Source organism: Triticum dicoccoides, chromosome 6B, assembly GCF_002162155.2.
Source record: "Triticum dicoccoides isolate Atlit2015 ecotype Zavitan chromosome 6B, WEW_v2.0, whole genome shotgun sequence".
Lineage (NCBI taxonomy): Eukaryota > Viridiplantae > Streptophyta > Magnoliopsida > Poales > Poaceae > Triticum > Triticum dicoccoides.
Window position 1 is genome coordinate 325,787,409 of NC_041391.1, and position 26,533 is coordinate 325,813,941.

The window sequence follows — 26,533 nt, forward strand, 5'->3', positions numbered from 1 at the left end:
AGATTCAGTTCACCTTTCTAGGTATTTCACTTTCAGGCTTGCATTATTTCTAGAGGCCCAAAGATTCAGTTCACCTTTCTAGGTATTTCACTTTTAGGCTTGCATTATTTCTAGAGGCCCAAAGATCCAGTTCACCTTTCTAGGTATTTCAGTTTCAGGTTTGCATTATTTCTAGAGGCCCAAAGATTCAGTTCACCTTTCTAGGTATTTTAGTTATAGGCTTGCATTATTTCTAGAGGCCCAAAGATTAAGGTCCCAGTCGGCGGCAAGTGGCCCTGCTACCCATGCCGGTGTCGACCTCAACTCACAAGGGCCGGCGTCGGAGGGGTTCCCGGGGCTTGGGCTCTACAGAGCCTTCCTCCAGAGCGACGATGGAGAGCTCCTCCCTCGGTGCATGAGGGGCTCCGGGCCCCCTCCCTATCATGAATGACTTCCGTGATGAGTTAGCTCATTCTTTGTTTCATGAAGTGCTTTTTTATTTTGTGAAGCTTGATTGACGACTTGTATGTTTAAGTGGGATATCTCATTTGTATGGACAAAGTAAAAATTATCATGTTTTGCATGCTTGATTTGTATAGATGGTTTGTTTATGTCAATTGTGAGTGGGAGGAGGCCACAAAAGAGCCGGCCACACCAAGAGGGTGCTTGGATCCAAGGGACTTATTTTAGTCTGACTAAAAATAGTGTCTTTAAGAGGCTAAAGTTCCAAGCACCCCTAACTAAAGAGGGGCTAAAACTAGTCTTGAGACTAAAATTTTTTAGTCGGGGTACCCCTACTACAATGTGGATTAGTCCTCTCTCTCCTCATTTAACTCCTCTCCTTTAACACAGGCGAGTTCTGGATTGGAGGGTTTGGAGGATAATAAATGCTCATTAACTTGATTTAAGTCTCTTTAGTATTTGGATCCAAGCATGGGTGAGGCTAGCAAGTTTTAGTCCGACTACTTTTAGTCATGGAACTAAAACGTATCCAAGCACCCTCCAAATGCGGCAGGAAATTGGGTCCAAAGTAGTCAAATGATTGAGATAGAGCATTTATTGGCAATCTAACCTTGCCATCCATACACCTCTTTTGTTTAGAGTTAGTTCAGGGTTAGAATCTAACTCTAACCTCTAACTGAGTTAGAGTTCTCCTCGTCTCGGTTTATCGCCATCATACTTTGCCCATTCCTGTGTTTTCAGTATCCTGTGAATCAAAGAGGCCCTTTTTTTGCAGGAAAAATCAAAGAGGCCCTTAGACTGGTTTAGGTCCGGTCATTTTTTATAAACGTGTTATGTCCAAAATTTAATGAACGTGCTCCGGTTTCCATGAAAATAATCCTGTTTCATGTAGTAATTCATTCATTTATTTATTCTTCTGCGGGGGGTTTGCTTGTAATTCGTGAGGTCTGAAATGTAAACTACCCCGACATATGCTCCGAGTCGTGCATGCACTACGACCCAGATGCTCTATGTCCCACATGTCAGCGAATGGGAGCACGTGGAAATAGCCTACGAGTACATATAGGAGGATAAATGCGTGAAAAAATATGTACTGTGAAGCGTAGCCGCAGTTCGAAAAGGAGATCTAAAGTGATGACAGCTATAGGTCGCACGCACCCAACTAGTGATACTAGACATACGACTAATTTTTCCCTAAAAAAGAGGAACGAGTGCTCAGTAGTCCTATTCTATAAACACGAGTCCCATCTGACAACAGCATCCGTGCTACAGCTAGCTCTCCTCCCTCGTTTCTCTCTTCTAATTCTAAACTCAGCCGATGCCCAGTGGGCGGGGTGGGTTTGCTCAACTGCGGCCCCACCTCACAGTGAAAACGTTACGACTGGAATAAAAATGCCATATACTCCCTCCATTCATAAATATAAGCCTTTTTAGATACTATTTCAAATGGAATACAACATACAGATGTATGTAGACATAGTTTAGAGTGTAGATTCACTCATTTTGCTCCATATGTAGTAGTCACTTGCTGGAATCTTTAGAAAGACTTATATTTGGGAACGGAGGGAGTACTATACTAGTAAAACATTAAGGCCACGAGGCGATGCAGTGCTGGTTACAGGAGGCAAGAAGAAGAGATGCATCCATCAACGACGTCCACCTCCTTGACTCAGGGCACCGGCCCACCGAACGGCGCCTAAGTAGCAGCAGCTTTCGTGGCCAGGTCGACGTGCTTCTGAACCATGGCGTGCAAAGATTCCAGCCGCTGGAAGAAGGCCAACGTCTTTATGTCCTTGCTTGCCTTGTAGTGGCCTATGTAGACGATTTCCTCATAGACATGGATGTGCAGGTCGACGGTTTCATCCATGGCGAGGCGCTGCGCGGCGAGCGTGGCCTCGAGGTGCACATTCTTCGTCGCGACCTCCGGCACCTGCAGGGCCACCAGGGCTTGAAAGAGTTCATCACCATGGAGGCCGATGAGGGTGGCAAGCAATGAGGAGACTGGGCGCGCGGGATAGAGCAGTACGGCAAGGTTGTCCGTGCGCTTCTTGACGGCGGTGAACTTGCGGATGGAGTTGACCATCATGTCGTCCATGCGAGAGGCGAAGCCGGCGTCGGCGAGGGCTATGATGCCTGCGGTCACAAACATCGTCTGGAAACGCTGCACGGTGCGGGGCCGCAGGTCGGTGCCTTGGATGATTTGGCACAGCCGACTGCCGCTCGCGTCCATCGCCTCCATAGGTGCTTGTGGCTTCTGGTGACTTGGTCTTGGATTGGAGTGAGCAGTGTTGCGCAGAGACTTGGGAGTAGATGGATTGGAGTGGTGGGGCGCCTTTATTATATGAGAGTCCAAACTCTGTTGCATTCACATCGTGCTGGCTCTATTCTGCTTCTCCAATTAATTCGCTCTACATGTAATTGAGGATGCATCATTGACCGTTCAACGTCTTGGGAACCGCTACCCTCTACCTCCTTGGCATTCAAGCACCTATGGACCCGTCGACGATGAGGTGCCTATGGTGACTTCGTAAATTTCAAGATGATAGTGCCGTGTGTGTGTGAGTTCATAGGGGTGAGTGTATGCGCGTGTATATGAGCGCTTGCGTCTGTACTATGTCAAAAAAACGTAAATGCGTGTCAAAAAGAGACTAGTCAGTATACTCAATATTGTGCACCTCGGAGAGGAAAATGATAGAACTAGTACGTATTTATTTACGGTGCAGATTCACTCATTTTGCTCCATATGTACTCTATCTTGGTGTAGTCTAGTCTCTTGTTGAAATCTCTAGAAGGGCAAATACTCCTTTCTGTTTTAGAGGGCTATACTAGCAAGAAGTTGTACGTATTAGTACAATAGTGGGCTCACATAGCAATTTTGTCTCATGCCAGAGCCTGGCTATATGCGTGCTCCAATGTTCGCAACTGCAATGTTCGGTTTGCGCTTGGCTCTTCGCCTCTTCGAGAAGACGAACAATGATGTTACTACTACTGCTTCTACAGTGTTGAATCCACTCCTGCATGTCCGTCCACCGCGAGTGGGACGGACAGCTTGTTGTAGATAATACTAAGCAAAAGCCTGTCCTCGTTTGCGAGCAACCGCGCGCATGGGCGAGGGAGAAGGCATGTCGTAAAATCAAGCTTCTCCTTGTTGTACGAGTTGATGCGACACATCATAGCACTGGCCCCACATGCTTGCCTCTAAACTTGGCTGAAAGACCCGCAGTGTACAATATATTTTCTGCAACCTCTAACATTTACCCACCACAAATTAAAACATATGTGGCCGTATGCATCGTTCTGATGCAGAGGCCGGGGAGTCCCCCCTTTTCGAAAAAAACAAATTAAAATATATATTCTTGTCTTGACCAGATGAGCATGCAAACTACAATCATCAGGGTGACAGGTAGGGCCAGAAGGAGTCCCCCCTTTTCGAAAAAAATAATTAAAATATATATTCCTGTCTTGACCAGATGAGCATGCAAACTACAATCATCAGGGTGACAGGTAGGGCCAGAAGACTATTTTAATTTTTTTTAAAAACTTCGAGATGGCCACATAGCATGGAGCCGACCCCAATGATTTTAAGCTAATTACAGGCATGGTACATGCTATCCTAGACTACTCTACACATGAAACTACCACACGAGCGTCCGGGCTGCGCTTGGCTCTTCGCCTCTTTGGGAAGTCGAACAATGATGGAGTACTACTGCACTGGAGGAGTACTACAGTACGCTTCTGGCCATCTGACACCGATTGAACTGTTGCATGTCCACTGCGTGCGGGAGGGAGAGCATGTAGCGAAAGCTTCTCCTAGTCTTGGCAGCCACCACGCTCATGGGCGAGGGAGGGACGCTCCTGCCTTTGCGTGTATGACAGGTGGGCCCGACAGGTGTGTGGCCAACCTGTCATACAGCAAAAGGCAGGTGCAGTTAAGTCCGCAGGTACTCTGAGTTTATCTTAGTAATATGCTAATATAGGGATTACCTTGGTCTACTTTAGCTTAAGAAATGGTAGGTTTTGGTGGCGATGCAGCAATTACTTCGACATCAGATCAGTAATTTCCAACAGTCGAACGGATATTTTGTGTCTGTTGGATATAAAGTTCCTTTGGTAAGAAGTACTACTTGTCATCGAAATGGATAAAAGGAGATGTATGTAGACGTATTTTAGTTCTAGATACGTCCCTTTTTATCCATTTTGATGACGAGCACTCCCTCCATTCCACAATACATGCCTTCCATTTGTCAAAATATAGATGTATCTAGACATGTTTTAGTATATAGGTACATCCATGATAGAGCCAATCGGATGGTTGAGAACACTATAATTCGTAGCTACAGATGCGTGTGTGACTCCCAGATGCAGAGGCCGGCGGTCATCATCCTCCTTTTCGAGAAAATACAGACGCGTGTGTGAGAGGACGAGTGCGTGCATGCACCTCTTCTCTTCCTGTATAACGTACTACTAAACTCAGAGTACAAGTTTTTGTGGGTGGCACGATGGTGCGTGCGAGAAGTCCCAAGAGATAGGTTTAATGCTTCTGAAAAAAGGACTAGCCTAGAGCTCGCCACGCGGCTATTCCCGTCGAACGTCCCATTAACCGTAAGATATGTATACGACGGTGTCAGTTATTGCACGTACATAATAGTACTCCCTCCTTTCCGGTTTATAGGGCTTAATTCAAAAATCTCACCAACCAAGATGGTGAGTGGTGGAATATTTTTTGTAGTTTGCAAAAGCACCTAATTAATGCTCTTGTTTTTCTCAAAAAATTATGTTTATCAATGCATTAATTGCAATGCATGCATGCATAAAGTACATGCATTGGTCAATTTTCTCTTAATACTTGCATGCAATGATTTAATGCACCTTGGAATCTGAACATATGTTGGGGAACAACCAAATTGAGCCTTGTAAAATGGGAAAACTAAAATTTTGAGATAAGCCCTATAAAACCGGAAAGGAGGGAGTAGAAAAAGAACTACTCCATCCGGGAATAGTGCCGCACTTCGAAACTAGAACCGTCAATAAAATTTTGAGCTTGCGTCTCGTCACATTCCAAATTACTCCATGCTATATTGAATTGCAAACCTGTTCACACCGATCACAACCTAAACGGTTTCCCACTTAGGAGCGTATTAGTACTCGGTGATAAATACTAGTATGCCAAGATGACTGCCCATTCCTCTTCAACTCCTCATACACAAAAACAAACAAGTCTTCAGCATCCTTCCCTTGCGTCTGCCATGGCCAGTGTGAGTTCTGGGTCGAGAGATTGCCACCAGGGAGAGGCGAGCATGGAAGCGGAAGCACGAGAGATGTCCCGCCTCGCTGCGAGAGCAGCCAACATGTCCCGCCGTGCGGAAGTAGCAGCACAAAGGTCCCGCCGTGCCGCTGAAGAAGCACGGAGGTCCCGCCGTGCCATCGATGTAGCAGACTGGTCCGGCCGTGCCGCGGAAGCAACAGAGATGTCCCGCCGCCCCACGAATGCAGCAAATATGTCCCACCGCGCCGCGGCGGCCTGGGAAAATTTCTCGCGGGCAGGCGACGACTGTTACAGGCGCATGCATGCGATCATCCATAGCCAGATGGATCAGATCTCTGGCTGGGCGAGGTTGCAGGACGACATGAAAGCCCCGTTTGAACAGGCTACCGATGTCATCCGGCAAATAAGGGAGGGCAATGAGAGGCTCCGGGCCGAGCGCGACCTGCTGAGGGAGAAGATCGTCCAAAGGTGCAGACCAGCAGGAGGAGACCAGTGCCTTGTTGAAGAGGATCGGCGTCATCGTCAAGAAACTTAGGTATGAGAATGACATGCTCCGCAACGAGTTCCAAAGGCTGGTGGAGGAATCCGTGGATGTTCTCAAGCAGCGTCTTGAGGACACGAAAGAGCTCATCGCCGCTCGGCACGGAGACTAGTTCCCGCGGCCTGCAGCAACACATCAAGAAAGCAGAGATCAGCGAGCCAGATTCTTGTCTTCCTTCTTATTTTGCCCTTGTGTATTTCAGACGTAGCCGCATGTGGCTTTTTTAATTATCTTTCTAATTATGTAAGACAATTAATCGTCCTTATCTTTCTGTGGAAGATCAATGTTGCGAGGCTGGAATGAAGAAAACTCTTGCTGTGGTGACCCTGGCGTTGTTGTTCTTCTAGTTGCTGCTGGGCTTCCTTCAGTTTCCTGGTTTCTTTTGATGTAATAATCGGTTTAGGATGTGGATTGTGTCGTCGGTTGTGAAATGTTGGGTTCTAGCGTGGATGTTTGGCCTTTGTTGGCCTCTTGGGATGTTGCGATTTCAATCTGGTAGCTTTTAGTCCTTCGTGTTAGGCTGGAGTTGTGCTGAACTTCTTGTGCATTGTGGTGGTTTTCAGTAATGAAAATCGGAAGGGGAAAGACCTTCTTTCATCAAAAAATAAATTAATCGTCCTTATATATTCATCAGTCTTGCTATAAGTCGCAGTAGATACTATATAGGTCCGTGGGATCTTACATCAAGATCCGCGCTTTCAGATTTTCTTTTTTTCTCTCTTAAATCTCAGTCGAGTGAGACATAGCCACGCCATTAAATAGAGGCTCGGGCGCCATTAATGGAGACCTTGGGAGAGAGGCAGACGACAGATGGAGGTCAAAGGGCTCTCCTCCCGATAAGCACGCGCAGGGGGTCTGATAGCACGCCTCTCGTACTCAAATAGCTACCTTGCACGGCGCCTCCTAGCTAATAAAAAATGGGGACGTGTGGCGGCACGTAAATGGTACTAGTAAGTAGAACGCCCACGGTTTCAATAATACTTGTGTTTCCGATTGTAACGTGACAACACTTGTTCCAAAATGACTTTGTTGATTGTTAATTTGTGTGCCTTCGCAAATCGGACTGCAAATTTACCACAGCATGTTGGTACCATGTCACGGCACCAAGCCAAGTTTCATTATTTTCATGCGTGTTTTGGATTTACAGGAATTAAAAAACTAAGTTTCTCAATGTTTCCAACCCAGCCATGACGCCCAGAATTTTGAATTGCATTCCCATTTATTTCATGGAACCTAGAAATTTACCCGAGGACACACATGTGATTTTTCAACCAACTTTCATGCACTGGAACATGTGCTTGTATTTCAAATTTGAATTATGCACACAAAGGTGACATGTTCCCTCCCAGAACCACGAGCCTTCTTGAGAGAAGCTCTGATTTGCAAGAAGCTTATACCAAAATTTGTTCCTATTCGGCCAATTTTTTTACCACGGCATGGTACTACCATGACATGAAACCATGCCAAGTTTCATGATTTTAAAACCAAGTTTCTCAATGTTCTCGACCGAGCCATGATGCCCAGATGTTTGAATTTTATTCTCATTTTTTGCATGGGACCTACTCCATCCTTCCATCTATATAGGGCCTAATGTGTTTTTCAAGACAACCTTTGACTAATGACAAGATTAGTAGCACATGAGATGTATACTATGAAAATTATATTATTGGAAGCTCCTTTGACATACAAATTTGAAGGTATGCTTTGTGTAAGTTGCATGTCATATATTATTGCTCTAGCGTTTGGTCAAAGTTAGGCTTGAAAAAATTCATTAGGCCCTATATAGATGGAAGGAGGGAGTAGAAATTCACCCGAGGACACAAATGTGATTTTTCAACCAACTTTGGTGCACGGGAACATGTGCTTGTAGTTCAAATTTGAATTATGCACATTAAATGACCAAAAACTCAATTAATGTGTAAATAAGGCCAAACGAAGCCAGAATAATTCCAAAATTTAACATGGCACTCATGTAGTTCTATGTTGCCTTTGTAAATAAACTCAAGGGGGACAACGTATATCGTTTCGCACTCAAAGGTGGCACGTTCCCTCTCAAAACCACGAGCTTTCTTGAGAGAAGCTTCGATTCGCAAGAAGCTTATACCAAAATCTGTTCCTATTCAGCCAATTTTTTTACCACGACATGGTAGTACCATGACACGACATCCATGCCAAGTTTCATGATTTTCAGACGTGTTTTGGATTTACAAAAAATTTAAAACCAAGTTTCTCAATGTTCTCGGCCGAGCCACGATGCCCAGATGTTTTAATTTTATTCTCATGTCTTGCATGGGACCTAGAAATTCACCCGAGGACACAAATGTGATTTTTCAACCAACTTTGTGCACGAGAGCATGTGCTTGTAGTTCAAATTTGACTTATGCACATTAAATGACCAGAAACTCAATTAATGTATAAAAACGACAAACAAACCCAGAATAATTTCAAAATTTAATAGGGCACTAATGTAGTTCTATGTTGCCTTTGTTAAGAAACTCAAGGGGGTGGGGCAGCGTATATCGTTTCACACTCAAAGGTGGCACATTCCCTCTTAGAACCGCGAGCTTGCAAATCGGCCCAATTTTTTTACCAAAACATGTTACTGCCATGACATGACACCATGCCAAGTTTCATGATTTCCAGGCGAGTTTTGGATTTACATGAATTCAAAATCTAAGTTTCTCGATGTTCTCGGCCGAGTCATGACGCCCAGATGTTTGAATTTCATTCTCATTTCTTACATGGGACCAAGAAATTCAACCAAGGACACACATGTGATTTTTCAACCCACTTTGGTGCACCGGAGCATGTGCATGCAATTGATATTTAGATTATGCACATTAAACGTCTAGAAACTCAATTAATGTATAAAAAGGCCAAATGAACCCGAAATAATTCCAAAATTTAACAGGGCACTCATATAGTTCTATGTTGCCTCTGTAAATAAAATCAGGGGGAGGTAGCGTATATCGTTTCGCACACAAAGGTGGCACATTCCCTCTCGGAACCATGAGGCTTGTTGAGAGAATCTCCGGTTTTGCAAGAAGCTTATACCAAAACTTGTCCCAATTGAGCCAAAAATTATACGCATGAAAACAGGGTTTAGATTATCCCGAACATCACGCTACCTAGACCAATAATGTACTATGATTTGAATTCAACATAAAATGGATACAAATATTTGAATTGGAGAGCGTATAGTACATGTAGTTTATAGTGAAATATGATTACTGCTATATGCATGTTTTTTGTTATCAAGATAATATTATTCAAATAAGGAAAATTGATTCAAATTTAGTCCATATGGTAGACGACAATATATATGTTCACATGGTGGAGTAAAATATTCATATATGATAGAAGATCAAAATGTATGACTACATCAATTATAAACCGCAAGGCCACCTAACAATATATTCGAATTCAACATAACGTGGATTCAAAAATTGAAATTCGAGATCATGGCATCTGTAATCATATAAAAAGGGACATTACTCTTTATTTGGTGGGAATTGATTTGTTTTTTGTTGTTGTTGAGGGAAGTGTGAATCGATTTGGTACTATGCAGGGTAATCTTGTTCTCCTGATTTTTTTACATTTTTCTTGTAGTTTTTTCAATGGCATCTATAGCAATATAGTAAAAGGGGACATGACTCTCTTGTGTCTTGTATGAATTGTTTTTTTACACGTTAAGTTTGTTCTGCCGAACAAGGAATCCGCACCTTGTTATCCCGAAATTTTCAAGCTCGAGTATCTTTTGTCTCACCTACTTTGAAACTCCTGCTTCTTCAACCTGCGCCACGCCTTGTTATCCCGAAATTTGGACGCGCGCGAGAACTCCCTCCTCATACGAAATCGCTCCCACAACCCAGACACGCGAAATCCCCCTTCTACCCCTCAGCCGGAAATGAAGCTCCACGTCGCGGTGTCAAAACCGGTGGGGGTACGCTGGTAACTTACCCTACATTTCGGACAAGCGCGTCCCTAAGCTTGGCTCCCCCCTCCCCCTTCGCCCCCCATTTGTACAACGAGGCCGCCAAAACCCGCGAAACCCCACGCTCCTCCATCGGCCTCCCGACCGCCACCCAGCCGGAGACTCTTCCCCGACCACGTCATCCACCACAACAGCTCGTCGTCCCTCATCCACCGCATCGAATGAGGATCTGTTGTCGATCTCGTCGTCCCGCCGGATCAGCCGCCCCGTCCTCCACCTCCAAGGAGCTGCCCCGATGTTCGCCTCATCTATCGCGCCACCTCAATTCCCACAGCGCTGTCTTGACCTGCCCCACCGGAACCGCAACACCCTCACCAATTCCTCCGATGAAGCTGAGGCCAACTCGGCGCCACCAAGGAGGTTCTGCACTCACTGCTGCATTTTATCTTTTATTCGATCTCACGGGGCTGCCGGTGCTCGATACCGAGCAGACATGGCATGTCTCCATTGACGGCGCCGTCACCGGCCACATCATCCATGGCGTCTCTCCCCCATGTCGTTGCTTCCTTGGCGGCGACTTCCACAACGGCACTAGCTGCAGCTGCTCCGGATCTCGCTTGTGCTGCGGCTCTGTTCTTGCTGTTGGTCACGCTGCTGCACTGCTCCTACTTTCGTTCGTGCTGTTGCTCTGCTCTTGCTCTCGCTTGCGCTGCTGCTGCGGATGCACGACCTCCTGTAGCTACAGGAGTTACTGCTTTAGCACTCACTCGCGGTGCTACTACATGACTTGCTCTCTGCTAGTGCGTTCCCTGCTCGAGCGTCTGCTGATTTAGATCACTGCTTCTCTGCTACTAGTGCTCGAACGCCCCAAACATCTACTGCAATGCTCTGTTACTAGTTCAATCAGTATCAACAGTAAAATTCAGTTTCGTCTGTGAAGTTCATTTTCTTCAGTTAAGTTAGAGTGAACAGTACTTACAGCATCTGTCGGAGCGGCCGTGGCGCGGCTGATGCGTTTTACATCTAGCACTTTTTGGTGATGTATTTTATATCATCTATTGCAGATGATATTAGGGTCCCACTTCAGATTAACATTGTCTGTCTTGTCATGCTTCAGCCTCGTCGCTGTACACCTTAGCGGAGCTACTCTAATGACGGAACCATCCATCACAGCGGAGCAGTACCCTCGGCGCCTTTTCCAGAGGCCTTGGATCTTCTTCCCCGCCTCTGACAGTCACACCTGCATCATCACCATCCTCCATGTCCAACCCAATGATGCTGAGGTCCACAAGGCTATGCCAAGGAGGTTGTATACTCATCGCATCACTTTGTTTCTCCATTCCTCTGTTCTTCCAATTCATATGAGCCAAACACCCAGGTTGACTGAAATCCTATGTTTCCAAATGCTCTGTTTTGCATGTGCATTCCTATCCTATTCCTGTGTTTTTCCTATCCCTGTGTTTATAGAATCCTCCAATTCTAAGGAGCCCTTACAGATTTACTTCATTTCCAGATAGGCGTCAAACAAAAATCTGTGTGTTATGTCCTGCTCCTGCCGTGTCGTCATCCACCCCACCTGAGGTGCACCATCGACAGAAGCGTTCACTGCAGCAGAGATCCCCCTGCAGACTTTCTTTCGCCGCCTCAGATCATCTTCCCCGTTGCTGGCAGCCACGCCAACTGCATTACCATCATCGACTGAGCAGATGAACCTGAGGACTACACAGTTCCGGAAGAGAGGTCGCAGTCTTTCGTGTTTGCTTACGTTATACATCGGTTATTATTACCTGCTACTTTATCATTCAATCTTGAGTTTTGAATTGCCCATGGGTCTCATATCAAGCCAGCAATGAATAGTATCTGTCTACTATCTGGTTCATCTGGGGTCTTCTATGAGGTTCATGTTGGGTGGGAAACAAACAATAGATGATCCATTGTCTATCTTTTTAAACTGGAGCTATAATCTACCTGCTATCATTAGTTTTGGATCCATCCACTCGTTTGCTACCATCAGTCTTGATTTTTGCATGCACCCCTTAGGCCTTACAAAATCTAACTATTTTTTATTATGCATGTCAGATATTGTACACAATCGTACTGAACATGTAGAGAAAAAGAGAAGACCATTGCGTGCGAATATAATGTCATGCAGACGCCGCTCCATGGTGGGCGAAGTGCCCCCCTCCTGCATTTCCAGATTGTATTCCAGAGGAAGATAACTATTCAGATGGAGATTCAGAAGGAGCCGACCATGCTTTTTTACCACCTGAGGTGTTTGCTCTAACCTGGCATGCTGATGTTGGTCATATCATGCATATGGCGCCTTGCATTGCTTACATTATACATCTTATATGTCATCAGCTTAGTTTAGATTTGCTTTGTGTGAATGCCACCTGTTTGGTTTCTATATCATACTCCCACCATTCCTAAATATTTGTCTTTTTATAGATTTCAACAAGTGACTACATACGGAACAAAATGAGTGAATCTACACACTAAAATATGTCTATATACATCTGTATGTGGTAGTCCATTTGAAATCTCTAAAAAGACAAATATTTAGGAATGAAGGGAGTATATGGGAATTATGCAATGCCATCTTCTTTAGCCAGGCATCATATACGTGAATCATGCAATGCCATCCTGTTTAGCCAGTCATCGTATATGTGAATTGTATCGTGCCATATTTTTTTCCATAATGTATTTCATTTGTCAACAATGTTTATACAGTCATCTACTCTTCTTGTGCATCAGCCATTTGAGTCGGTCATGGGAAAATCTGGAGTGAAAACAAGGTCTTCTGAGCAGTCAGTGCTACCTGTCGACGCAGATTTCTTGCTGGTTACAGATAGCTCCTCAGAGGAGGATTCAGAGACAGATGACCAGTCGTATCCCCCCCGAGGTGCATGCTCTAACTTGGTTGTGTTATATTGCTCATATCATGCATATGGTGTCTTGCATTGCCATGCCATCTGCTTAGATTAGACATGCTTTGTGTGAATGCCTCCTGTTTGCTTTCTATATCAGATATGTGAATTATGCAATGCCATGTTTTTCAGCCAGTTATCATATATGTGAATTATGCACCGCCATGGAGCCAGGCATCATATATGTGAGTTATCTCATGCCACCTTTTTTTCATTACGTAATCCATTTGTCGACAATCTATGTATATTGAACTACTCTTCATGTGTATCAGCCATTTAAGCCGGTTATGGAAAAATCTGGAGTGAAAACAAGGTCTTCAGAGCAGGCAATGGTACATGTTGAAGCATATATGTCGATGGTCACAGGGAGCTCCTCAGAGGAGGATTCAGAGACATATGACCAGTCCTATATCCCACCTGAGGTGTATGCTCTAAGTTGCAATGTTTATATTTCTCATATGATGCATATAGTGTCTTGCATTGCTTAGTTTAGACATCATATGCACACTATTGAATTCTATCTGCTTAGTTTAGAGATCATACATGCGAGTGCCAGCTGCTTAGTATATGAATCAATTATGTCAATTATATCATGCCATCCTGTATACTTAGACAACATGTATGTGAATTATTTCATCCCAACCTATTTTAGAAAGACATCATATAGTTTTGCCATGTCATCCTGTTTAGGTACTCATCATATGTCGAATTATGCCATTATATCCTGTTAAGTTATCCATCATATATCTGAAACCGTGTCATGCTATCCTGTTTAGTTAGGCATCATATATGTGAAATTGTGTCATGTTGTCCTGTTTGTTTAGACATAATATATGTGAATTACCACATCTGTCTATCATACAATGTCTGTACATTCAATTTCTTTTCTTGTTTATCAGCCATTTGAATTGGAGGGGGTGATGGCAGTATCTAAGGGAGAAAAAACCCGTTCCTCACAAAAGACAGTGCTACCCGTCGATGCAGATAGAACAATGGTTGTACTAGCCCACAAACTAGCCCCACCACACATAATCAAGACTCTTCCTGATTGCACACTTACATTGTTGGACAGAGAACCAGCTACAACCCATCTAACCGCAACCCTAGTGGATAGTAACCCACTTATAGTTGACAAAGCACCATGTCCACCACAGAGTACCCCCACACGAGCAGTTTGTAAAGCTACTGCAGTGCCCAAAGCACGAAGACCACCACAGCTAACCCAAACTCCACGTTTAAAGCAGAAGAGCAACTGTTCTCAGGTCAGATTCCGTAGCTATGGTCCATAATCCTTTGTTGTTGCATCACTATACTTACTCATACCAACTACTTTCGAATTTAAAGGATCCAATTGAAACTCCAATGGTGCAATAGGTATGTTTTAAACCTATTTCTTTAACTGGATTGCTGTTCTAACTTCTTGCTCTATGTTGATTTCAGTTTAAGTTGTATAAACAGTTATGTTCTCATGTGATGCACATTACAAGTGCTGCCAATGTTGTGTAGTTTCTCACACTTATATTCTGTCTATGCTGTTGTGTCTTAAAAATATATGAGTTGAATTGTGTCTCTATCTTAATTAGGGAACATAAACTAGAATGATATGGATAATATAGTGACCATAGTACATAGATATATGTTTGTTTCATGCTGTTATCCTGTCCACCTTAATACTGAACCGGTTTACCAAAATGAGTTTCGTATAGTACAAGCTAAACCTGTGATGTGTCTCCTTGTTTCTCTTGTAATATGCAAATAGAATATTGGAGAAGAGCACCCCACTATGCAATGGTAGAGAAAGTAATGCAGATAAGGTTCAAGATAGTGAGACAACCCTGTTGGTCTCCAAGAAAGGTCATAAAAACGATCTTGTAGACAGTGAGAAAACCCCACAGTCCTGCGTTAATGTAGTGTTCGAGTTACTGGCCAGTACCGCTGGCACAAGCTCTTCGAACTCGCTGCCTGAAATACTTTGGCTTCTTCAGTCTCAGCTACAAGCTGAAAGGCATCAGTCAGCTGTGCTGCGGCAAGAAGCCGAAGGACTGAGGAAGTCTCTGTAGAATTCAGATGCGTACTTTCTTATGCAACATCAAGCGCTAGAGGATTTAAGCGCCAAACAAGAGAAAGTTAATAAGCTTGCTAAGCATCTTGCTAGCATTATGGGTACCCAGGATATTGTTTCTTAAACTCTTCTAAAGTGGTTTCAGTTCTGGACTTGTTTTGCTGTGGCGTTTATATGCTGCTTTGTTCCCTATATTTGCACTAGTGGCGAACTTTGATGCCCAGTGGATGTAATATGTGTAATAGCCGTGATAGCCTAGCATAAGTTGCTTGCTTATTTATTTGCTTGTTTTCTTATTTATTTGTTTTCTTGTAGTCAATGCAGTTCTTTTTCCGCGGTTTGCTAGTGGCTGCAATAACCTATTTTTTAAAACTAGGCCATAACAACCATGGGCTAATATTTACTTTAGTGACACTGGGCCTCCTACGGGCCGTAGAAACAGTGGGCCTTCTACGGGCCGTAGAAACAGTAGGCCTTCTACGGGCTGTAGAAACAATGGGCCTTCTACGGGCCATAGAAACAATGGGCCATCTACGGGCCGTATCATCAATGGGCCTTACACGGACCGTATGATCGATTGGCCAAACATGGGCCAATAACAGGCCGCATTATGGCCGTAAACGGGTTAGAGTTGGAATCGTCCGTTCATGGGCCGACCATAATAGGCCATCGTTAATAGGCCGTATTTGATGACGTTATGAAAACGGCCCAACGTGTTAATGGACCACAAACGGGCCAACTGTAACCATGGGCTGAATTTGGCCCACAAGCAGAAAATGACAGTAATGGGCCATAAGTAAACGAATGCTGGAAATGAGCCCAAGAATAAATGGGCTCTGAGAAGGTCGAAAGATAACATGGGCTGGAAATGGCCCAACGGAATAACGGGCCGTTAATGGGTATAAAGTGATACACTGTTCATTATGGGCCAGTTTCACCACGGGCCATTAATGAGTGTAAAGTGATACACTGTTAATTACGGGCCAGTTTCACCACGGGTCGTTAATAGGCCAAGAGTTACAAACGGCCTCATATGGGCTGAAAGACGCCATGGGCCATACATGGGCCAGAAGTGAATACAGGCTGGAATCATATTGGATGGCCCAGATGACGCTACTGGGCCTAATTTGGATAGGGTGTAACGGGCTTTGGGTTAGCGAACTGTAAATGGGCTATATGCGAACAAGCCATTAACAGGCTTTCCATGGGCCGGCCCGCCACCTTTTGACCAAGTCAAACGGGTTGGCCTTTTCACAGGAATGAGCCTCTTTTGGGTCGTGCCACCTGTCGACGTATCATAGGCGCCTTCTGTCCAATGAGTGGATGACATCTGTCCCAATGATGAGCCGACACGTGTTTCCTCCAGCCAATGATGATTTTACATGTGGAAAATCCCCATTGGTCGGGGCTGTAAACGGGTTATCAGATCCAGAACCCGACCCGATAGCTTAACGGCGTTCCGTTACAGTGGATGCCACGTGTTTGTCACCCTTGACGAAAGCACTTCTGTGACGCGCGATTTATCTTCATGGAAGTGGACACTTCCATGATGATAATTTTGGTAATGTCATGGAACACTTCTACGACAGCACAGGTATGACTATCTTGATTCTGTCATAAAATCATCATGGATGTACATGCATGACAAAAAACGCGACCTACTGTGACAAACACGTATCATCATGGAAGTGTATTTTTTTTGTAGTGCCACCACTCGCCACCTCCGCCTTCCCTTGTTTTCTCTCCATCACCGCCGATCCCGGGAAACGCCAAGACCCCCGTCCGGCGGCCCCTCCGCAGACGCGGTGAGGGACCAAGGCGGCCAGGGGCGAGAAGCGCAACGTCCCCCTCCTTGGTTAGCAGGAAGGCGTGCCCCTCGTCAACATGAACTCCAGCTCCGAGGAGAGGGTCTGTACTGGGATTTCCAATTATCCCTAGCCCCTCAGCTTGGACTTGGACCAAGCTCACTCCCCAAGCACTAGCACCCTCGCTCGACATTATCAACCCAAAGCTAAAGTCTGGAGGCTGATAACCCACAAGTGTAGGGGATCGCAACAGCATTCAAGGGTAAAGTATTCAACCCAAATTTATTAATTCGACACAAGGGGAGCCAAAGAATATTCTTGAGTATTAGCAGTTGAGTTGTCAATTCAACCACACCTGGATAACTTAGTATCTGTAGCAAAGTATTTAGTAGCAAAGTAGTATGATAATAAAAGTAACAGTAGCAAAAGTAAAGATAATTGTTTTTTGGTTTTTGTAGTGATTGTAATAGTAGCAACAGAAAAGTAAATAAGCGAAGAACAATATATGAAAAGCTCGTAGGCAATGGATCAGTGATGGATAATTATGCTGGATGCGATTCCTGATGTAATAGCTATAACATAGGGTGACTCAGAACTAGCTCCAGCTCCTCAATGTAATGTAGGCATGTATTCTGTAAATAGTCATACGTGCTTATGGAGAAGAACTTGCATGACATCTTTTGTCCTACCCTCCCGTGGCAGCGGGGTCCTAGCGGAAACTAAGGGATATTAAGGCCTCCTTTTAATAGAGAACCGGAACAAAGCATTAGCACATAGTGAATAAATGAACTCCTCAAACTACTGTCATCACCGAGAAGTATCCCGATTATTGTCACTTCGGGGTTGTCGGATCATAACACATAATAGGGGACTATAGACTTGCAAGATAGGATCAAGAACACACATATATTCATGAAAACATAATAGGTTCAGATCTGAAATGAGGGTACTCGGGCCGTAGTGACAAGCATTAAGCATAGCAAAGTCATAGCAACATCAATCTTAGAACATAGTGGATACTAGGGATCAAACGCTAACAAAACTAACTTGATTACATGGTAAATCTCATCCAACCCATCACCGTCAGCAAGCCTACGATGGAATTACTCACGCACGGCGGTGAGCATCATGAAATTGGTGATGGAGGATGGTTGATGATGACGACGGTGACGAATCCCCCTCTCCGGAGCCCCGAACAGACTCCAAATCAGCCCTCCCGAGAGAGATTAGGGCTTGGCGGCGGCTCTGTGTTGTAAAACGCGATGAAAAGTTCTCTCTGATTTTTTTCTCCCCGAACATGAATATATGGAGTTGGAGTTGAGGTCGGTGGTGGTCCAGGGGGCCCACGAGATAGGAGGGCGCGCCCTAGGGGGGGCGCCCCCCTGTCTCATGGACAGCCTGTGGGCCCCTTGGTGTATTTCTTTCACCCAGAAATTCTTATTAATTCCAAAAAGTGCCTCCGTGGATTTTTAGGACATTCCGAGAACTTTTCTTTTCTACTCATAAAACAACATCATGGCAGTTCTGCTGAAAACAACGTCAGTCCGGGTTAGTTTCATTCAAATCATGCAAGTTAGAGTCCAAAACAAGGGCAAAAGTGTTTGGATAAGTAGATATGTTGGAGACGTATGAACTCCCCCAAGCTTAAACCTTTACTTGTCCTTAAGCAATTCAGTTGATAAACTGAAAGTGATAAAGAAAAACTTTTACAAACTCGGTTTGCTCTTGTTGTTGTAACATCAAAAGCTAGTATTCAAGTTTCAGCAAATATTATGAACTAATCATACTCACAATAACACTTACGTCTCACAATTACTCATATCAATAATATCATCAGCTAGCAAGCCATAATAATAAAACTCGGATGACAACACTTTCTCAAAATAATCATAACATGATATAACAAAATGGTATCTCGCTAGCCCTTTGTGAGACCGCAAACCATAAATGCAAAGCACCTTCAAAGATCAAGGACTGACTAAACATTGTAATTCATGGTAAAAGAGATCCAGTCAAGTCATACCCGATATAAACCAAAAGTAATGGATGAAAATGACAGTGTGCTCTCCAGCGGGTGCTTTTAATAAGAAGGGTGATGACTCAACATAAAAGTAAATAGATAGGCCCTTCACAGAGGGAAGCAGGGATTTGTAGAGGTGCCAGAGCTCGATTTTAAAACAGAGATTGAATAACATTTTGAGCGGTATACTTTTACTATCAACGCAACAACTATGAGATGGTTGTATCTTCCATACTACATGCATTATAGGCAGTTCCCAAACAGAATGGTAAAGGTTTATACTCCCCCAACCACCAACAAGCATCAATCCATGGCTTGCTCGAAACAATGAGTGCCTCCAACTAACAACAACCCTGGGGGAGTTTTGTTTAATTATTTTGATTTGCTTTGATCTTTTTGGATAATGGGACTGGGCATCCCGGTTACCGGCCCTTTCTCGTGAATGAGGAGCGGAGTCCACTCATCTTGAGAATAACCCACCTAGCATGGAAGATATAGGCAGCCCTAGTTGTAACATGAGCTGCTCGAGCATACAAAACAGAATTTCATTTGAAGGTTTGGAGTTTGGCACATACAAATTTACTTGGAACGGCAGGTAAATACCGCATATAGGAAGGTATGGTGGACTCATATGGAAAAACTTTGGGGTTTAAGGAGTTTGGATGCACAAGCAGTATTTCCGCTTAGTACAGGTGAAGGCTAGCAAAAGACTGGGAAGCGACCAACTGAGAGAGCGACAACAGTCATAAACATGCATGAAAATTAATTCACACTGAATACAAGCATGAGTAGGATATAATCTACCATGAACATAAATATCATGAAGGCTATGTTGATTTGATTCAACTACATGCGTGAACATGTGCCAAGTCGAGTCACTCAATTCATTTAAAGAAGGATACCATCCCATCATATCACATCATAATCATTCTAATAGCATGTTGGCACGCAAGGTAAACCATTATAACTCATAGCTAATCAAGCATGGCACAAGCAACTATAGTCTCTAAATGTCATTGCAAATATGTTTACTTCATAATAAGCTGACTCAGAAACGATGAACTCATCATATTTACAAAAACAAGAGAGGTCGAGTTCATACCAGCTTCTCGCATCTCAATAAGTCCATAATATATCGTCATTATTGCCTTTCACTTGCACGACCGAACGTTGTGTATAATAATAAGAGTGTACGTGCATTGGACTAAGCTGGAATCTGCAAGCATTCAACTCAAGAGAGAAGACAAGTAATATGAGCTCTAAGTTAAATAAACAATCATGCATATGAGAGCCACTAAGCATTTTCAATATGGTCTTCTCGACCCCCAAAGGAAAGAAAAGAAAATAAAACTATTTACATGGGAAAGCTCCCAACAAGTAAGAAGAAGAACTAGAAATCTTTTGGGGTTTTCATTTTAATTTCTACTACAAGCATGGAAATTAAACTAACTAATTTTTTTGGTTTTTCTTAAGATTTATCAAACACACAAGAAGAAAACGAGAAAGAGTATGAGCACCGACGACTAGTGTGTGAACATGAATGTAAAGTCGGTGAGAAATACGTACTCCCCCAAGCTTAGGCTTTTGGCCTAAGTTGGTCTAATACCAAGGACCGCCACTACTCTCCCGGATGTAATGGGAGGTGTAATCAGGATACCACTGGCTGGTCATCTTCGGATCCCACTAGACAGATGATGCATGATAAGGGTCCAGTTCAGGTTCCGGCTCAGGTTCAGGTTATGGAGTAAAAGCTTGAGCTTGATGATTGTTCCCCACTTCCGGTGTGACAAGAAAATTTTCTGCAAGCAAATCAAACAACAGAGGCGCAAGAAAAATAATAATCTCAAAGTGTTTCTTATTGAATCTAAGTTTATACAAGAGCATCTTCTCTTCGTTGTCAACAATAAACTTGTGTGCTACCATGCTCTTGTAATCTAAAATGTGAGGAGGAAATTTTATCTCCTCTTTCTCATGATGCCTAATGGGTATCTGAAAATGTCTAGCAAGACGTGCATCATAGATACCTCCAAATATGGGGCCTTTTGTACGACTCAGGGCTAGTCGCTTAGCAATGACGGCACCCATAATAAAAGTATTGTCTCCAAGCAAGGCATGTTGAAGAATGATAATATCAGGAACGCTCAAGTTTCCACTATTTCCATGACCAATCAAGCATCTACTAGCAAATATGGTAAAGTAGCATAAAACAGGATAGTTTATGCTAGAGACTTTTGCCTCAGAGCCCTTCTTTGGCTCCTCTACAGCTATAGTATTAACAAAGCCACCCACATCTTCATGATGGGGTTCCTCTAATTCTCCCTCATAAGGTATCCTACACACCGTGCAAAAATTACGTAAAGACATTTCTCTGAATTCATCATATTAATGAAATGATACTGCAGGCGGTGACTTCTTAGGATAATAATAAAAGTTTTGCACAAAAGTATTGGTGAGTAAGAGATACTGATCGATTCGGTCGTTCATGAAACCGGTGAGGCCTGCAGTCTTGATCAAAGATTAAAAATCTTCATGAATTCCAGCTTCTTTCAAGAAATCCTCACATGGCCATTCACACGACCGTACTTCTGCTAAGCGAGGAAGATTATACTTGGCTTTTGCCTTCTCTTTGGCTTGTTTTTCCCGAGAGCTTTGGCTAGAAGAGCCCCTCAAAAGCTTCCTTAACATTTTCTGAAAATTTCTGAAATTTTAGTAACTTCAAAATAAAAGTGAATAAAACTAAACAAGATTGGTAGCAACTACTCCTACAAGTGCCTAGAGCCTATATCATGCATCAAAATTGCTTGGGACCTCATAAATTTAACATGCAAGCTCAAGAACATGGTCACCTATGCAGTAAAAATTTGCAATGAATAAACCACTAGAACAAAAACTAATTGGACCAATGGAGGAGTCACATACCAAGCAACAATCTCCCAAAGCAGTTTTCTGAATGGAGCTTTGAGCAAGGAGATCAAAAATCGCAGCAAAATGGGCTAGAACTCGTGCTTGAGCTGGATGGGGATTTTTTTTGGGTAGAAGATGAAGTGTGTGGGTGCTGGCATAAGTGGAGGGGGGCCACCAGGGGCCCATGAGACAGGGGGCACGCCCTATAGGGGGGGCGCGCCCTCCACTCTTGTGGCCTGGTGCTTGCCCCTCCTGGAGTGTTTTCAGTGCCTAAAATCCTCAGTATTCCAGAAAAATCATACTAAATTTGCAGGGCAATTGGAGCTCTTTTATTTTTGGACTATTTTTTAATGCACAGATAATTCAGAAAACAGACGGATATACTATTTTTGCTTTATTTATTCTAAATAACAGAAAGTAAAAAGAGGGTACAGAAGGTTGTGCCTTCTAGTTTCATCCATCTCGTGATCATCAAAATGAATCCACTAACAAGATTGATCAAGTCTTGTTAACAAACTCATTCCGAATAACACGGAACCGGAGAAATTTGGAATAACACTAAGTTACCTCAACGGGGATATGAAAATCCCCAACAATAAGAATATCATACTTTTTCTTGACAGTAGGGCGAGGAATTTCAAAATCTCCAATAATAATAGTTGTAACTTTTCCAATAGAATTGATGCTATGAACTTGAGATTGTTTCCTCGGAAAGTGTACCGTATGCTCTACCATTAACATGAAAAGTGACATTGCCTTTGTTGCAATCAATAACAGCCCCTGCAGTATTAAGAAAAGGTCTACCAAGGATAATCGACATACTATCATCCTCGGGAATATCAAGAATAACAAAGTTCGTTAAGATAGTGACATTTGCAACCACAACAGGCACATCCTCACAAATACCGACAGGTATAGCAGTTGATTTATCAGCCATTTGCAAAGATATTTCAGTAGGTGTCAACTTATTCAATTCAAGTTTATGATATAAAGAGAGAGGCATAACACTAACACCGGCTCCAAGATCACATAAAGCAGTTCTAACATAATTTCTTTTAATGGAGCATGGTATAGTTGGTACACCCGGATCTCCAAGTTTCTTTGGTATTCCACCCTTAAAAGTGTAATTTGCAAGCATGGTGGAAATTCCAGCTTCCGGTGTCTTACTTTTATTTGTAATGATATCCTTCATATACTTAGCATAAGGATTTACTTTCGGCATATCAGTTAAGCGCATACGTAAGAAAATAGGTCTAATAAGCAAAGCGCTCAAAATCCTCATCATCCTATGACTTGGATGGTTTAGGAGGAAAGGGCATGGGTTTCTGAACCCATGGTTCTCTTTCTCTACCGTGCTTCCTAGCAACAAAATCTCTCTTATCATAACGTTGATTCTTTGATTGTGGGTTATCAAGATCAACAACAGGTTCAATCTCTACATCATTGTTTTTGCTAGGTTGAGCATCAACATGAACATTATCATTAACATTATCACTAGGTTCATGTTCATCACCTGATTGAGTTTCAGCATCAGAAATAGAAATATCATTGGGATTCTCAGGTGTGTCTACAGTAGGTTCACTAGAAGCATACAAAGTTCTATCGTTTTTCTTTTTCTTCTTTTTAGAAGAACTAGGTGCCTCTAAATTGTTTCTCTGAGAATCTTGCTCGATTCTCTTAGGGTGGCCTTCAGGATACAAAGGTTCCCGAGTCATTCTACCAGTTCTAGTAGCCACTCTAACAGCAAAGTCATTTTTATTATTTAATTCATCAAGCAAATCATTTTGAGCTTTAAGTACTTTCTCAGCTTGAGTAGCAACCATAGAAGCGTATTTGCTAACGAGTTTGAGTTCATCTTTAACTCTAGCCATATTATCACTCACACGTCCTATCTCGAAAGCATTATTCTTTAACTCTCTACCAACATAAGCATTAAAACTTTCTTGTCTAGCCATAAAGTCATCAAATTCATCTAAGCATGGGCTATGAAATTTAGTAGAGGGGATTTCAACTTTATCATATCTATAGAGAGAATTTACCTTTACTACCTGTGCCGGGTTATCAAGACAATGTGGTTCTTCAACAGGCGGTATATTAAGACCATGTATTTCTTCAATAGGAGGTAAATTCTTAACATCTTCAGCTTTAATACCTTTTTCTTTCATTGATTTCTTTGCCTCTTGCATACCTTCAGGACTGAGAAATAAAACACCTCTCTTCTTCGGAGTGGGTTTAGGAACAGGCTCAGGAGTTGGCTCAATTGGTTTAGTAATTTCCTTAGGAATTGGCTCAGGAATAGTCCAATTATTTTCATTAGTCAACATATTATTCAATAGTAATTCAGCTTCGTCGACTGTTCTTTCCCTGAAAACACAACCAGCACAACTATCCAAGTAGTCCTTGGAAGCATCGGTTAGTCCATTATAAAAGATATCAAGTATTTCATTTTTCTTGAGAGGATGATCAGGCAAAGCATTAAGTAACCGGAGAAGCCTCCCCCAAGCTTGTGGGAGACTCTCTTCTTTGATTTGCACAAAATTATATATTTCCCGCAAGGCAGCTTGTTTCTTATGAGCAGGGAAATATTTAGCAGAGAAGTAATAAATCATATCCTGGGGACTACGCACACAACCAGGAGCAAGAGAGTTATACCAAGTCTTAGCATCACCCTTTAATGAGAACAGAAATATCTTAAGGATATAAAAATAGCGAGACTTCTCATCATTAGTAAATAGGGTGGCTATATCATTCAACTTGGTAAGATGTGCCACAACAGTTTCAGATCCAAGGCCATAAAAAGGATCAGATTCAACTAAAGTAATAATCTCAGGATCAACAGAGAATTCATAATCCTTATCAGTAACACAGATAGGTGAAGTAGCAAAAGCAGGGTCAGGTTTCATTCTAGTATTAAGAGACTGCTTCTTCCATTTAGCTAATAATTTCTTAAGATCATATCTATCATTGCAAGCAAAGATTTCCCTAGAAGCTTCTTCATTCATAACATAACCCTTAGGAAAAATAGGCAATACATAATCATTGGGAGAACCTTCATCATCACTATCATCTATAATACCATCTTCAATATTTTCATTCCCCCTAACTCTAGCAAGTTGTTCATCAAGAAATTCACCTAATGGCAAAGTAGTATCACGCACAGAAGTAGTTTCATCATGCATAGCAGAAGTGGCATCATCAATAACATGCGACATATCAGAATTCATAGCATTAGCAGGTTTAGGTGTCGCAAGCCTACTAATAACGGAAGGAGAATCTAGTGCATAGCTAGATGGCAGTTCCTTACCTCCCCTCGTAGTTGAGGGCAAAATAGTAGTTCGGTCGTCTTTCAAGTTCTTCATAGTGATCAACAGATATAAATCCCAAGTGACTCAGAGAATAGAGCTATGCTCCCCGGCAACGGCGCCAGAAATTAGTCTTGATAACCCACAAGTGTAGGGGATCGCAACAGCTTTCGAGGGTAAAGTATTCAACCCAAATTTATTGATTCGACACAAGGGGAGCCAAAGAATATTCTTGAGTATTAGGAGTTGAGTTGTCAATTCAACCACACCTGGATAACTTAGTATCTGCAGCAAAGTATTTAGTAGCAAATTAGTATGATAATAAAAGTAACAGTAGCAAAAGTAAAGATAATTGTTTTTGGGTTTTTGTAGTGATTGTAACAGTAGCAACGGAAAAGTTAATAAGCGGAGAACAATATATGACAAGCTCGTAGGCAATGGATCAGTGATGGATAATTATGCCAGATGCGATTCCTCATGTAATAGCTATAACATAGGGTGACTCAGAACTAGCTCCAGTTCATCAATGTAATGTAGGCATGTATTCCGTAAATAGTCATACATGCTTATGGAAAAGAACTTGCATGACATCTTTTGTCCTACCCTCCCGTGGCAGTGGGGTCCTAGCAGAAACTAAGGGATATTAAGGCCTCCTTTTAATAGAGAACCTGAACAAAGCATTAGCACATAGTGAATACATGAACTCCTCAAACTACTGTCATCACCGAGAAGTATCCCGATTATTGTCACTTCGGGGTTGTCGGATCATAACACATAATAGGTGACTATAGACTTGCAAGATAGGATCAAGTACACACATATATTCATGAAAACACAATAGGTTCAGATCTGAAATCATGGCACTCGGGCCCTAGTGACAAGCACTAAGCATAGCAAAGTCATAGCAACATCAATCTCAGAACATAGTGGATACTAGGGATCAAACCCTAACAAAACTAACTTGATTACATGGTAAATCTCATCCAACCCATCACCGTCCAGCAAGTCTATGATGGAATTACTCACGCACGGCGGTGAGCATCATGAAATTGGTGATGGAGGATGGTTGATGATGATGACGGCGACGAATCCCCCTCTCCGGAGCCCCGAACGGACTCCAGATTAGCCCTCCCGAGAGAGATTAGGGCTTGGCGGCGGCTCCGTGTCGTAAAACGCGATGAAACTTTCTCTCTGATTTTTTCTCCTGGAACGTGAATATATGGAGTTGGAGTTGAGGTCGGTGGTGGTCCAGGGGGCCCACGAGATAGGAGGGCGCGCCCTAGGGGGGGCGCCCCCTGTCTCGTGGATAGCCTGTGGGCCCCCTGGTGTAT